Source organism: Cetorhinus maximus, chromosome 9 (assembly GCF_964194155.1).
Source record: "Cetorhinus maximus chromosome 9, sCetMax3.hap1.1, whole genome shotgun sequence".
NCBI lineage: Eukaryota > Metazoa > Chordata > Chondrichthyes > Lamniformes > Cetorhinidae > Cetorhinus > Cetorhinus maximus.
The window spans coordinates 74,685,800-74,702,587 of record NC_135887.1 but is presented as its reverse complement, the minus strand read 5'-3'; positions in this window follow the sequence as shown (position 1 = coordinate 74,702,587).

The window sequence follows — 16,788 nt, the reverse complement described above, 5'->3', positions numbered from 1 at the left end:
CAAATCATGATGTTAATCAGCATGCAATGTCAATTTGACACAGGTCTGCTATTTTGGAGTTAACAGGAGTGCTTTGACAGTTGCTTAAGTACCTTTTGCACAAATCATTGGTTTTGACATACAGGTACTCTACTGCCTTCCTCTTCAAATCAAGCAAGACTTGAAGAGTGAGCAGAAGCAGAGCAGGGTATGCTGCTGGAAGAGGGAGGAGGCAGAGGAGGACAGATCTCAGCAGGAGGCTGTGTCCACCCAGGCTATCCAGGTAGCAATTGTCCTACCTGAACCTTAGTGAGGAACAGTGTGTGAGACATTTACACTTTAGTATGCAGCAGCCACAACAGCAACCTTAGGACAAGTATCACCTTGCCAGTGGCTGCAGGGGTGACAGTGGCAATGAACTTTATGTGTCAGGCTATTTCAGGCTGCTGCTGGGGGGATGTTGGCAACATCTCACAGTTTGTTGTCCATTGTCACAAAAAGGTCACTGAGGCTCTGTATTCAAAGAGATAAATTCACTTCATTTCCTCTTGAGGGGGAGCCAAGCAGGAAGAGCAAGGGCTAGTGATTGCAAGGTTTGCAGGCTTCCCCATGGTGCAGGGTGTCATTAGCTGCACGCAATTCGCTTTGCAGATATCGTATGTCAATCTGCCCTGTACTGGAACTGAAAGGGACTCCATTCCCTCAGTGTTCAGCTGGTGTGTGACCATAGGCCCTCAATCAGGCAGGTCAATGCTGGTATCTAGGCAGCAGTCTCGATGCCTTCACTCTGAGGCATTCTCCTGAGTGAACTGCATTCAAGTTACCACAGGAAACCAAAGGATGGCTAATGCTCAGCAGGGGCTATATGTTGACTACATGGCTCATGACTCCAGTTTGAAATCAATGCACACATGTGCAGCAAGTGTACAATGAGAGCTCTGCTGCCACAAGCAATGTGATAGAGCAGACCACTGGAGGCAGATGCAGTAATTCTGCTGCCTAGACTACTGAGAAGGAGCCATGCAATAGTCAGCTGAACAGGTTTCAAGATTTGTGATGGTCTGCATCACCATCACTGAATCCTCCATTATCAACCTCCTGGGAGTTACTATTGACAAGAAATTTAACTGGACCAGCATACTACAAGAGCAGGTCTAAGGCTGGGAATTCTGCAGCGAGTAACTCACCTCCTGAGCCCCCAAAGCCTATCTATCATCTACAGGGCACAAATCAGGAGTGTGATGGAATACTCCCCACTTACCTGGATGGGTGCAGCACCAACAACACTCAAGAAGCTGGACATCATTCAGGACAAAGCAGCCCGCTTGATCAGCATCCCATCCACCACCTTCAACAGTCACTCCCTCCACCACTAGCGTACAGTGGCAGCAGTGTGCACCATCTACAAGATGTGCTGCAGCATCTTGCCAAGTCTCATTTGGCAGCATCTTCCAAACTCGTGACCTCTACACCTAGAGAGAGACAAGGGTAGCAGATAGATGGGAACACCACTAACTGGAAGCTCCCCTCCAAGCCACACACCATCTTGACTTGGAAATATATCGCCATTATTTCACTGTCGCTGGGTTAAAATCTTGGAACTCCCTCCCTAACAGCACTGTGGGTGTACCTACACCACATGGACTTCAGTGGTTGAAAAAGGCAGCTCATCACCACCTTCTCAAGGGCAACTAGGGATGGATAATAAATGCTGGCCGAACCAGTGATGTCTACATCCTGAAAATAATTAATAAACAAAAGCGTTGAATGCTGCACAACTTTGCAATCGTAAGGGGACAACCGTGGCAATCACCTTTCAGGCAAGTAACTGAGGACAAGAGCACGAGGAGATGAAAGAGGAAGGGAGGTTGCAACCTAGGCAGTTCCTATCTTTCTGGGCTTTATACAAAGAACTAATTCAAGTGTGATTCTAGTAACCTCAACTCCAATTCCCCATTCACCAACAGTTCCACACTTTACTTTCCATCTGCCCCTTACCATTCCAGCATCTCCATGGCCCCAGTGCAAAACTAAAATCAAACCACAAATTAAACATTCTTAAACAAATGTATAAATCACACTAGGGTCATATTGTATACAAACGTAAACTATTAACCCTTATGTCCTTTCGTGCCTATATTCTACCTGCTTCTGTCTGTCCTTGCGTTCCTATGTAACTATCCCAGTGACTGCAGCATGGCTGGTGGAAGGCTGCTGCCTTTCAGTGGAGGAGGCTGATGGCCTTGGAGGTTGATCTCGGGCAGTTTTGGGTCTAAAAGATGCAGCTTCAGGCTGCACCATCTCAGCGAGGGTGGCAGCAGTCTGGGCTGGCTGGCTAACTGGAAACGGTAACTGAGTGGCAGGGGTAGGTGGATGACTGAAGGCTTTCTGAGAGGGGACAGCAGGTCCATTCTCCATGAAGCCACTGCCACTATGCCTGTCTTAGCTATCCTAGTAATGTGCTCCACGACAGATTGTTGGACTACTGTGACTCCCTGGATATTCCTTTGAACACTGGTATCCACAGCCATAGATTGCATGACTTCAGTCGTAGCTTTCAATGCAGCCCTCCGAGTTCTGCTAGAAACTGCTTGTGTTGCAATAGAAGCTGAGCTATTGGGCATCGGATGCTGCATTATGGCTGTGTCCACAAATATGTGGATGAAGTTGGACACCAGTGCAATGTTGAAAAGGATGGGCTGCAAGCTCTGATCAAAGCCCTATGCTAAGCTGGTGCTGGAGGCCTCCATGTTCCTTGACATTGAACTCAGACTTCCTGGCAGGCTTCCCAATGCTAGGCTGGCCAGTCTAATCTGACTGTCAAACTACTCATCTGAGTACTCTGCAGCAGAGCTTGAGAGTGACCTCAGCCTCCAGCAAGCTAGCATCTCTGTCCTCAGTGCTCCCCGCCTTGACTGCAGCCCAGTGGTGCCCAGTGTCTCATCACATGCAGGTCCCACCTCTAATCCTTCCCCTAAAATACGTGCAGTGTCAGGATCTGAGCTGGTGGCTGGGTGGGTGAAACCAATGAAGGTGCTGTGCCTTCACCATCACTTTATGTTTTTGTTGTTCTTCCACTGCTTGTCCAGGTTGCATTTTGTTGAAAAGGGTAAGGCTGTGGTGTAGAAACAAGGGAAAGTAAGAGGTGCCTACTTACACCAACCACAGCTTGCAAACCAGCAGAGATTGTGGAATGAGGAGGATGTGAGATTAGGATGTGATGATTAGGTGTCAGGATACATCATCTTTGATGGTTTCAGTCACCGGTCATGGCCTCAGGAATAGGAAGCTCAATAACGGCCAGCACTGTCTCCTCCATGTGGGTTAGAGTGTACACATGTGCTTCTCCCTGTCCGGTTAGTTGCAGCTACCTCTGGTTGTGTGCCACTTTGGTCTGCAAGGGAGAGGACAGTGAGTCAGCAAGTGTGGCACAATTTGCTTGGGTGGTGTGGTTGTCATGGTTGAATAGCCAGCAGTGCGTACGAGCTGTGAGATGTGGGTGTGAGGCTTCCAGCACTGCAAAGCGTGTGAGGGTGAAGTGAAGCAAGTGGAGGTTAGGTATGAAGCTTGATGGATAGAGATTGTTGCAAGATGCATCTGTGGAGACAGAGAAGCAGTCCCTTTTTCAGATTAATTACCTTTTGTTGGACGTCTCCATTATGCAGTCCACCCACCAGGGACATTTCCCAGTGGCTGACTGCGAGGCAGATTGATTGCCTGCTCCAAGGAGGGGGCAGCTGGTTTGCATCATTAAAAGCCCTATTAAGGGCCATTTTATGGAGATGTTATCATTTTGCCAACAACAGACGCCACCAGCTTAATGGAGGCAGCTTCCCTGTGGCAGCCCAGGGGGGCTACCGAGCCTGAGCTCCATTAGGCAATGTAGTCCAGTGGCCCCAACGATTACCTCTGGAAGGGGCTTCCCCTCCACCCCTTGGCTCCCCGGATATTTTATTTTTAATTTACTTACCAGGAGGGGGTCCGAGGTCACCGACCTACCTCAGCAGTGCCCACCTCTCCCGGTGGTGCTGCTGAGGTTTCAGAGCTGCCGGCCCTCTGATTCAGCTGACACAGAGGGACAGTGCGGAGCTGGCCAATTCGTAGGCCTATACTTCAATAAAAACACCGAGCTGGCCGCATGCTGACATGTGTGGGCTGAGGACCTGCTTTCCGCCCTGGCATTGGGGTCCCGAAGCCCAGGGCAAAATTCAGCCCAAAAATATTTCTCGTCCTAATGGGAGAGTGGTGGCAGTGACATTGTGTGTTGGCATTCTCAGCCCTCACAACTGCAGGAAGAATTTGTTTAATAACCTGACAAAGTAAGCTAACACACGGGGTCTTCTCCATGTTATCTGCCCAGATTCTGGCTATGATCAATACAGCAAATGTGGTCAATGTCTCCTGGAAATGCTGGGGTAGATTTCGACTTTTAAATAAACATCAGGGGAATTGTAAAATGGGCATTGCTTCACTATCATTGGTTTTACATCAGTTTGAAGTCAAAATCTAGCCCAGTGAAACTGCCTTTTATTTTTGATTTAAAAAATATTTCCATCCTAAGCTCTCAAAGCCCACAATAGAGAAAAAAATGTACAGTTCTCACCCCAGTAAAATTATACTGTACCAGCCCCAGACAGCCTCGCCCTTGGAATCTCAATTACAATGCTCACAAAGAATGGCTCTTTATAAGCTACAACACAGCTATTAAGGGAATTCAGATGGAGTGGAAAGTAATACGGCCATCCAGATTTGCATTAACTCTTAATGTGCCAGAGACACACTGGTTTTACCAACTGGACTCTACCCCTTGTTCAGTCAGCTGAGTCAACTTTCACCCTTTCATTGCCTAACACCTCAGTCATAAGGATGGGTGTGTATGAGAATGGAAAGGTGGCACATTAGTGCTGTGGGCCACGCCACCGTTGATACCAGACCATCTCCGATGTGGGATTGTTAGATGTTGACCGTTGGTGTAAGGTGCTCTCTTCATCAACAGTGGCATACTTGACAACAACAAAATGCAAAGCACCAAGCCAGAATCTGGGCAGATAACATGGAGAAGACCCTGTCTCACATGCTGAACAGACACCCCACATCAGGAAGGATTATTGGTCCCGATGTGGGTGCAGAGCAGACTTATCAGAATGATACTGGACCTTAAAGGGTTAAACTATGAGGACAAGTTGCCTAAAGTTAGTTTAGATTCCCCTTAGTTTAGAAGGTCAAGGAGGTGATTTATTCGAGGTCTTTAAAATGATAAAAGGAATCAATAGGCAAGATGCAGAGATGCAGAGATGCAGACATGCAGAGATGCAGAGATGCAGGAACTGTTTTCTCTGGTGCAGAAATCAAGAACAAGGAGACAGAATCTTAAAATTAGAACCAGGCATTTAGTTAAATCAGGAAGAGTGTTTACACACAAAGGGTCATGAAAATATAGAATTCCCTCCCCAAAAAGGCTGTGGATGCTGGGAGACAATTGACATTTCTCATGACTGAGATTGACAAATTTTTATTGGTTATGGGCATGAAGCAATAGAGTTGAAGCAGTGATCAGCCATGATCTAATTGCATGGTGGAACAGGCTCGAGGGACTGAATGGCCCACTCCTGTTCCAATGTTTCCATGATACCGTGGCTAACGTCACATCTACAATGGTTCAACACACCGGCAGTGAATAGGAAGCGCGGGTCTAAGTTTCTTAATTAGATTTTCAATCGGAGACTCAAACAGACCTCAAATTAACATCCATTTTGCAGGTTTAATTTGCAGACTTCAGGTTGGATAAGACTTCAAACTCCAACATTATCTGTTAAAGACAATCGCAAATGCCAGAAATCTTGAAATAAAACAGAAAATGCTGGAACTACACAGAAGATCAGTCAACATCTGTGAAGAGAAAAGACAGATTAACATGTTTAAACATAGCTATTTCACAGAACTGGAACCTGAAAGAGAGATGGGCATTTTAATTGGGTTGAAAGAAAAATGGGGAGGAGGGGAAGAAGCAGCAGATAAGGAAAAACCAGGAAAACTTAGAAAGTCACTCGTACTGGTCCAAATTTGGTCTTAAAATGGAACTCCAGGTCAGACCACGACCAGTAATTTATCATTGCTGCTAACTTTTCCTTCTGGGTTGCTTCAGTCAGGTAGCAATAGAATTGCCAATTCTGGTTTGGATTGACAACCAACTCCAAAATCCCAGCCTACCCTTCACTAATGGATGGAAACAGTTACAAGGCATATTTCCCACTAAGTGCGAATGTGGGTAGTTACAGCTATAAAATTGGTCAATGGAATTCTCAGCTATTTAAGTCATAATTAGAAACTGCAAGTTTCAGGAAGGATATTGGTGTGCTTGCAGCATGAGGAAGGTAATTCCAGGTAACCTTCCTGCTATTGGTCAACCCGGGCCAAACTCAGACCTGTGAGCTCTCAATCTCGCAGCATCCCAGATTCTGTGGAGAATCACTGTGTCACCCTGTCCTACCTTACTCAGTGTGGCAGATCAAACATCCCAAACTGTTCTGTTAAACTGAATGAACATGGGATTTCTCACTGTTACAGAAAGGACTTTAAAGCTTTGGTGCAAGTGCTGCATGGTTTCACCAAGTTGATCGAACTATAGTTGTGAGGTGGGAATTGAGATACTGGCACTATTTCCACTGAAACAGAGAAGAAAGAGATTTCTTCAAAGCGTTTTAAATTATGACAAGATTTGACAGAATGAATAGAGATAAATCATTTTCTTTAATTGAAGAATTGGTCATCAATTGAACACCATCACTGAGGGAGTAAGGAGAGAGGCGAGTTGATTTTTCACAGCAGATTCTTAGAGAATGGAATATCTTGTCACGGGCTCTAGTGAAGGAATCTTCTAAAGGGAAATCTCAAAAACTATTTCAAGCATCACAGGATACAGAATAATGGTGGACATTCGGGAGAGTAGGAATAGCTTTAGATCAGTCTGGCAAAGGGCCGGTACAAGCGCAATGGACGAAATGGTCTCATTCTGTGCTGAAAATTTCTTTGGCCCTGTGGAATTATATTGATTGTTTCTCAGGACCAGAAAACTGTAAAACTTCTTATGTCCCTCAGTCACAACCAGGAAGATGGTTGTTGTTCTTGGAGGCCAGTCACTTGAGCCTCAGGACATCACTGCAGGAGTTCCTCAGGGTAATGTCGTCGGCCCAACCATCTTCGGCTGCTTCATCAATGACCTTCCTTCCATCATAAGGTCAGAAGTGGGGATGTTCGCTGATGATTGCACAATGTTCAGCACCATTTGTGACTCTTGAGATACTCGAGCAGTCCATGTGATTATGCAGCAAGATCTGGATGACATTCAGGCTTAGGATGATATGTAGCAATAATATTTGCACCGCACAAGTGCCAGGCAATGACCACCTCCAACAAAAGAGAGTCCACTCAACTGCCCTCGACATTCAGTGACATTGCCATCACTGAATCCTCCACTATCAACATTCTGGGAGTTACCATTGACCAGAAACTGAACTGGGCTAGCCATATAAATACTGTGGCTACAAAAGCAGGTCAGAGGCTAGGGATCCTGCGGCAAGTAATTCACCTCCTGACTCCTCAAAGCCATCCACCATCCACATGGCCTAAGTCAGGAGCGTGATGGAATACTCTCCATTTGCCTGGAGCTCCATGAGCACTCAAGAAGCTCAACACCATTCAGGATAAAGCAGCCCGCTTGATTGGCACCCCACCCACCACCTTAAACATTCACGCCCTCCACCACCAGCACAATGTGGCTGCAGTGTGTACCATCTACAAGATGCACTGTAGCTCTTCTTCAACAGCATCTTCTGCAAAGGATATATATTGACATTCCTCTGTCGTTGCTGGGTCAGACCCTGAAGCTGCCTCCTTTATAGCACTGTACCTTCAACCGCATGGAACTGCAATGCTCCAAGAAGGTGGCTCACCGTCACAAGGGTAATTTGGGATGGGTAATAAATGCTGGTCTTGCCAGTGGCGCCCACATCCTGGGAATGAATAAATAAAGATTTTTAAAAATGTAATTCAGTAAGGTTCCAATTAAGGCCATTTGCTCTGCCAGATTACCGCCCAGGTTATAAAAACGAAAATCTACCCTTAGGGATCTTGGCCCATCATTTGGAATTCTCAATTTAAAAATAAATAAAATGAAGGTTTAGTAAGAGGAGGATAGTTATGCTGCATGATTATAAAAATATACCAACTTGCATTGGACATACTTCTTTACTTCCTGATAACAAGAACATTATTTCTGGATGTATTTGTAGTAATGATGTCTCAATTATTAATCTCAGTCTCAATGTCTGCAAATATTAAGAATTTGAAATACACTGTCCAACAATGGTTAGATAAGAAGCTGCTATCAGGAGAAATAAAGACCTAGAACAGAATGAAACCTCCCACGTTAAATTATTCAGAAACATTAAGTGAATGATGGATACTCCTGCTAATCACAAGTCTTGTAGTTTTGTTTTGGAGGTTTCGGTCAACACAAGTTGGGGGGAATTTTCCCAGGCAAGGGAAGATGGGTTTGGGTGCGTGCGGGGAGTTAAATTTCCTAAAAGTGGCCTCGGGTCAGGAGCTCAACATCATCCAGCCCTCTTTTGGCTTACACCCGGGTGGGTTTGAAGGCAAGCGGCGGACCCCTAGTGCAGATGTGGGGTAAGCCATTTAAATGTTCTAATAAACAATTAAGTTCTGTTTTAATTAAGGATTCTGCACTTCACAGACAGCAGACCTATTTCCCAAGTTGTGTGGAACTTGCCTTCCCAGGGCTCCTCTCCATTCCTGTGGTGGCTGCAGCCTCAAAAATCCATGTGCAGGTGAGACAGTCTAGCCCATGCCAGGGTTTCTTCAATTCGAAATTCTTCCTTCAACAGATCCATTGTGTCATCCCGCCCAGCCTCCCTCAGCCAGGGAACCCAGAGACATTCCATTCCCTTTCAAAACCAGCTTATATTTCACCCCTTTCCTATTTTTACTTAGTTCTGTTGAAGGGTCATGAGGACTCGAAACGTCAACTGTGCTCTTCTCCACCGATGCTGCCAGACCAGCTGAGTTTTTCCAGGTATTTCTGTTTCTGTTTTTGTTTTGGATTTTCAGCATCCGCAGTTTTTTGCTTTTAACCCAGAGACGTGATGCTCACGCCATGTCTCAGATAAAGAGTCTCAGCAAAGTGCACTGCAGACTTCAACTTGTTCCTAATCCAAAAACGATGTTGGCATTTTAGCAGGGACTAAGGTGAAGAAGCTCTGCCCAAGCTTTTATTTTATTTATTGTGCTTTACCCGGATGTTTCCATCATGAGAGAGTCCATCGTATTCTCTTCAAGATTACAGTGAGCCAACCAGTCATTGAAATAAGAATTGAAAATGCTAGAGATCCTCAGCAGGCTGTAGAGAGTGATCCAAAGTTAACATTTCAGGTCCCTTTCACCAGAAGTAGAAAAAGTGAGAGACTGAGCAAGTTTTAAGCAAATAAAGAACAAGGAAAGGGAGGAGGGAGCAAAAAAACAAAAGGGAAAGTCTGTAATAGGTTCGAAGGCAGGGGAAATCGAAGGACAAAATAAAAGCAAAATAATGCGGACGCTGGAAATCTGAAATAAAAACAGAAAATACAGGAAAATCTCAACATGTCCAGCAGCGTCTATGGGGAGAGAAACAGGGTTAACATTTCGAGTCTGTATGACCCTTCTTCAGAGCTGAAGAGAAGTGGAAATGTGATGGATTTTATACTGTTTAAGGGGGGTGCAGCAGGTGAAGCTGGATAGAAGACCAGCGATAGGTGGGGGCTAAGGAGAAATTGACAAAGATGTCATGGACACAAGACAAAGGGAGTGTTGATGGTAGTGGTAAGGGCTGAAGAAGGTGCTGATAGTGGCATAAATGTAAGAAAGCAGAATGTGTGAATGGCAGAACAAGGGTCAGCACTCTGAAAGAACAACATAGAACAAGTAACAGATGGCCCTTTTGGAGGTGGGGGAAGGGTTGGTAGTTGGGGAAAAAGGATTGAAAAAGGGATAAAAAAGGGGGATAAAACAATGAATAAAAATAAAAATAAAAATAGATTTTAAAAAAGGATTAAAAAAAGGGTCAAGATGGAAGAGAGAGTTCATGGTCTGAAGTTGTTGAACTCAGTGTTAAGTCCGGAAGGCTGTAAAGTGCCTATTCGGAAGATGAGGTGCTGTTCCTCCAGTTTGCGTTGGGCTTCACTGGATCATTACAGCAGGTCAAGGAAGGACATGTGGGCATGAGAACAAAATGCCTGATGGTGCAAGGCAAGAGGGGATGGTAACAGGGTCAATGTGAATTGCTTCTAACTCCAGGAAATAGGAAGATCTGAATGGGTTCAGTCTGAGCTATGTTGCTAGCTAAATGATTCCCATTCACTCCTTCGTTTGACTTCTGATTGGAGAAGGAGATAAACTTTAGTGAAGCTAATGTGAAATTTATTCCACCCATGCTTCTATTTGGCTTTTCTCACCACTCATTGTTGCTACATTTTGGGAGAAGTGTTACTGACCAAATTTCATTAATTTATAAAGCACGCACATGTTAAAGGCTTAATGCTGTCACTGCAACAGGTATTACGTATCGAATCAATGTTACTGAAAGCCTTTCCATAATGTTGTGATATGTCATAATTGGTGATCTCACTCTCTCTGATCTCACTTTCTCTCTGACCTCATTCTCATTCTGACCTCACACATTCTCTGATGTCACTCTCTCTGGTGTCACTCTCTCACTATTAGGTTTCACTCCTCACGGCTCTCACTCCTCACTGCTCTCATTCCTCACGGCTCTCACTCCTCACGGCTCTCACTCTATATGATATGACTCTCACTGATGCCACTCTCTCTAATCTCATTTTCTCTGTCTCACTCTCTGTGATATGACTCTCACTGATGCCACTCTCTCTAATCTCACTCTACACCTCGTTGGACCATGGTCTTTTTCGCTTTTTGCTTGTCAATCGTATACCTTCTCCTCCCCCGCTGAATACATTGTTTTCTTGCTGTTCTATGGGTTTTTGCCATTCTTGCAGACCCCACAAAAGTGTATATTCATTTCGGGTGAACCTTGAGATCTGTACAGACCAGGGCTCAGCCCTGGGGTCTTCATAGTCTGAGTGGCTCAGTGACTCATTCTGCTATCAGTGCAACCTTGGAAAGTTCCTCTTTATGATTACTAATGGAGTCTGGTGTTTCTACATCATCACAGTGCACAGAAACACATCTCATTATCAAATGTTGGCACAATAACTACTATTGCCTATTAGCAATGTAGCTGAATACTGATAATCCCACAGCTCGTCTGCCAAGGAATGTTCCTTTGTGATCAGTCTTCCTATAAACTGCGGAAAGGAGGTGACAATCAGCAGATATTTGTCACTCAGCCAGTTTAATCGATCAGCTTCAGGAAACGTACAAGAAAATATGTTTCACATAAAAACAAATGAAATTATTTTTCACTTGTCATTTTACAAAAAGATTCTCAGAAGTCAGCATGAAGCTGAGGTTACACAAAAAGCTACATCCCAGAAGGAAAAACCAGAAAAACTCGGAAATGACTGGCACAGGTCCCAGTTTGAGTTCCATTTTAAGGTTTGCATTTTAAGACCAGTTCAGACCAGTACTAGTCATCTCCAAGTTTTTTCTGTTTTTTGCCTTCTGCGAAGGAAGGAAGGGAAAAATGTCAGCAGAGCTGTCCCTCTCTGGGGTAGAGCTGTGGTGAGACAGAATTGTACCCATTTCAGGGGTAAGGTTGCCATCTGTGATAGGACATGTTCCTGTAGTCTCATCACACACCCCCATGCCCCAACCACCCTGCCCTCACGCTCCCAACATTGGTTGCCTATCAGGCCCATCCTCACGATGCTGCTGCTTCCCAACTGGAAAGCCAACAGGCTCTTTATTAGCTGATTGGAAGATACACGCCTGTCAGTCAGTCTTTCTATCCCATCATCAATATTTATGAATAAAAGAAGAAAATGAAACACAAAATCCCACAATTTTTTTTGTGTTCCCTATAATTATTTACCTCCTGTGTTGCAGTGTCATGGAGATTAATTTTCAATTCCTGGAAACTCCAGGAAAATCCTGAAGTGTTGACAACCCTAGTTCAGGCCTTATTTCCATTGCATGATATTGCCAGCCTGCCAAGCAACAACGCAGTTGCAGGGCCAACCTCAGCGCTGTCGGGGTCGGCGGCGTTAAAGGAGAAGAAGACATTGGAAGCTGAGGCCATTTAAGATACCAGGCCCCAGGCTTAAACATGTAAGCCATTCAGGAGCCAGACTGCAGGGCAAGGGAGTCTCTTGCAGGGCTCTTTTCCTTCAGGTTGAAGATGGAGAGGGGTGGTGGTTAGACTTCAGGGTGATTGCTCCTGCTTCCTGAGGCCTGCTGTCCCCTTTCTCCATGGTGGCAGCCCACCTCTCCAGGAAGTGGGGGTAACATGGCCAAACTAAAGGGAATTCCACCAGGGACTTGCATTCTTTCACCAGCCTCACCCCTGAGTAAGAAAGTTGTAGGTTGAAGTCTTCATCACATAATCACATAATCAAGGTTGACACTCAGTGCAGTACTGATGGAATACTAATCTATTGGAGGTGCTATAATTTGGATGATGCGCTGCCTGCCCCATCGTGTGGAAGTAAAAGACCCTATGGCACTATTTCAAAGAGGGGAGCTCACTCTGGAGTCCTGGTCCATATTCATCCCCAGCCAGCATCATTAATAAGATTACCCAGTCATTATTTAATTGCTGTTTGTGGAACCTTGCTCTGTGCAAATAAGCTTTCACATTTCTATACATTATACAGTGCCTACATTGTAAATCACTTTGGAACATACTGCATTCCTACTTAAATACAAGTCCTTTGCTTTTAACAATCCAGGGCTGCTGGGGTGTTTAAGTGGCTGGGGTTAGGATATAGTCTGACTAGCTGGTATATTTTATATCTCAGAGCTATGCAAAGATGACGCTAGTTTTTGTTTGTGTCACAGGTTTTATTCACAGTGCTTTAAGATGTCTGCTCCATGCTTACAACACTAGAATCCAGTAGCTTCTACAGTTTGTTTTCTTTTCCCTGAGTCCACACCCAGGCTTACCTAAACAAGCATAGTGAGCATCAATAGTAAACAGCCTCACAAAATCAAACACCAAAGAATTAAACAATTGAACACTGTGGCTTGGATTTTCAACAAGTTGGGACGACTTGGGAGCCCTTTACAAATGGCAGCCAAGACCTGATTCCGGGACAAATGACCTCGGCCCCACCCTTTGACATCCCAACCCCATTCCTGGGCTTTCCGATTTTCTCCAGGGCCTTTTAAGGGTGCGGGTTGGGCTGGGTCTAAAGGCCACATCCTGCACTCACAACCCGGCTGGCTCCATTGCGGGTATAGGCATGTCCTAATCCTCTGCAATTTTCATGGAATTGGGCCAGCATTTTAAAGCATCATGGTTTGCGACACTGCGGAGTCTGCATAAGGGAACATTTTGAAAGGCAAGTTCAAAAGGTCCTCCTCATTCCCTCTATGCCAGGCTATGTCCCTTCACCCACCCCGATGGTTCCTCATGCCCCTATGCCAAGCTGTGGAACTTCCATGCCCATTGCCCCCATTATGAACCCAAGAAGAAAAACAATTAAAAACACTTACCTTTCAGATTGGAAGTCGGGCCTTGGAGTTTGGGAACTACAGTGCTCAACGGGTCCCAGTGGTCTCTGCGCATGTGCTGGCCGGGGAATGGCCACACATGCACAGTTGGTGCATTTTTTTGGTTCCAGGCTGGTAAATGGCCCTGTGCACATGCACAGTTCCGGTCCTTTTTTACCTTTTTAGATGGAAACTGTTCCCGCGCAACTGCGCAGAAAGGAAAGAGGAAGAAGAAAGTGAAACAGTGCAAAAAGTTTAGGTGACCTTCTGCATCTCCACAGAGGAGCACCATTCCACAGAATGTGACAGGAGAAGCAGGACAGGAGCTGCAGGCAGCAAGTCCCAAAGCAAAGAAGAAAGTCCCAAAACAAGGGAGTGGCACAGAAAAAGATCCCAGGAAGGCTGTCAAGTTAAGGGACAAGAACAGGAATCTGAAACAGGTCCTGTTAAGTGAAATTGAAAGTAAGGAACAGAAGAAAAGACTCCAAATTAAAGAGAAAGAGCTGCAGGGAGCAGAATTAAAGCAAAATGGACTTGAGAGAAACTAGAGGATCCAAGGAGACAGCTGAAGGTTGGTGACTCCTTACTACAGGCTTTTGGAAGTGATGTTCTGCTTGGCATGGCTGAAAATCTGAGATGGTGCATGTGGAAGGTGAAGCTTGAATGCACATAGAGATCCAGGGGAAAGGAACATCAGAAAGGGAAGTTGAAACCCTGAAGGTGGATCCTTCTTGAAGATGACTGAGTGAAACGTTGTTTGAGGAAGAATTCCAAGGCAAATTCTTTGAGCGTGGAGATTGGAAATCCTCATGAGAAAGACAGAGTTTCAGTGAGACCAGTTGGCTCATGGTGAGACAAGCATCTGGGGTGGGGGTGGGGGGGTGGTTGATGAGAAATCCATAGGGATTTGGCTTCAGAGTGTGATGTGTCTGACCACAGTTCACCTATTAGTTTACATGGGCTGTATACTTACTGTGAACATTAGATTATAAGATAGCTTTTGTAACTTGTGTTATCCTTACAGATCTGTATATATTGGTAAAGATGTAGTTGGGGTGAAGTAGTAGTGTAGTATAGTTCATCTTTTCTTGTTTAATAAATGTTTTATTCTTTTGTTAAAAGTTCATCAGCAGACTCCTGTGAATGTGCTTAGTAACCATTCTCTACGTTTCTAAACAAAAAATAAAAGTAAGGATCTATCAAACCAGGTTCCACCCTGGGATGACATCAGTGACATCAGCTGGGATCATAACACCCCACAATACACTATATAGAACAGCGATGATAGGATATATAAAAAAGCTTTTAAAAAACAGGTATTCATTTATAACTTTTCACTATGTTAAAAAATGTCCTTTTACTACAGGGCAATAAAGCTGTCAATCATCCAGACCCTTTAAAGTATCAATAACTGAAACTGCAGCTCTTGTGACGTCTTAACCTTGTGTAAGTAAACATTGTGCAATTGACCACAGTGATCAGAGAGACAGAGCAGTCAATCAAGCAATGTTTTTCCTGGAGCTCAGTACTCTAATGGAAGTCTGGGCTCTCAGTCAAGAATACATAATGAGGCTTGGTCGAGAGCCCAGAAATCCATTTGTCTGTTAAACAAGCTGTTAAGGAATACTTTCTCACAGCTGGTTTGAATTCTATGTGACAGTGAGCAGAGGACTTTCCCATTCTTCTTAAAGGAATACGTAGTTCACAGCCAAAGGCAGAAAGCTGCCACAGGCGTCGTCCCCACAACCACAGGCCTCATATCCCTTGCAAGAAGGTAGTCCTGGAACTTGAGGAATGTATATGATGGGGAAGCAATGGGAGTTGGGGAAGTATGATAGCAGGTGAATATTTTAGCTTCTACCTTGCTTGAAAAAACTTTGGTCATTCTCTTCTACCCACACTGACCTCTCATTTTGTGTGCCCTTAGGTGTGCTGCCGCAGCAGCAGGTAGAGGAAAAGAAGCAGAATGAACTTGGCTCTTTCTTTATGCCAGGTATAACTCCAGCTACTGGGGAGTTTTCCTCTGACTCAGTTGACCTGTTTTACTAAGGCTCCTTGGTACCTTACACAGTCAATTGGGTCACAGCACCAGATTTATTTGACAGAGAAAGAAAAGTGTCAGGGTGGCTACCAGAAGACCTAGGTTGGCTTGTGATACTAATACAGTAATGAACAATAGAAGAGCCATGGGAATGGGTTTGGTCAATTGGAACCCTGCCCAATGGGAGCAAATGCTGATAGGATTGGAGGATGGTGTTTAACTTCTGAATTACCTATGTATTGATCTGTAGTTAACTATTGCGATCTCCATAGAGACCTAACTTCTAAAAAGAGAAATGAATTTCCCATTGACCAATGGAAAGAATTACACAAGATTTCCAGTTTTAAGACTTTTACTAAACATTACTTAACAAGCAACTAATATACCAAACTACAGAAAAGGTACTTCCCTATTAACTAACAAACACAACTGAGATACTTTATAACCCATTTGTATCTTACACCACACTCTCAGCAGATATGAAGCCTTGTAGTTTCAAGTCCAAACCGCTTCTAACTTTTCCAGCAAGCTCCCTTCTCTCTGCCACATCAGGGCAACTCTTCCAATGCCCTTTTAAAGTCACTTCACTCAATCTTCTGTGTGGCCCAGAACAGACTTCTAGCAGCAAGGCATCATCCTTGAACAGCTTGGGCCTTGAATCTCCACAAGTCCCATTTCTTCACACAGAGAAACATGCCCCACTGGCATTCTGTTTGGCAGCTAACACAACAATGGTATTTTCCTTGGTTTTGCATCTGTGTCCTAAAGACCACTCCCCCTTTTTTGTCTCAAGGTGTGAAACATATCACTTGACTTTCAATAGGTTTCGGCCTGGGCCTCTTTCCCCATGACAACCAAATCACATGGGCCTGTCTCCAGGCAGAATTTGTATGATCTCCATCCCCCATTCAGAACATTCTATTTCACCTTAAACTAATGGAGACAGTTTAAAACATAACTGGCTTGTGAAGTCTTGCATTCATAACAAACAGTAAGACCAACTTTGGGGATCATTCTCAGAGAGAAGCTTTAGATCTTAAAATTGTACAGCTGATCACACAGGAGGAGGTTATTTGGCCCATCATGCT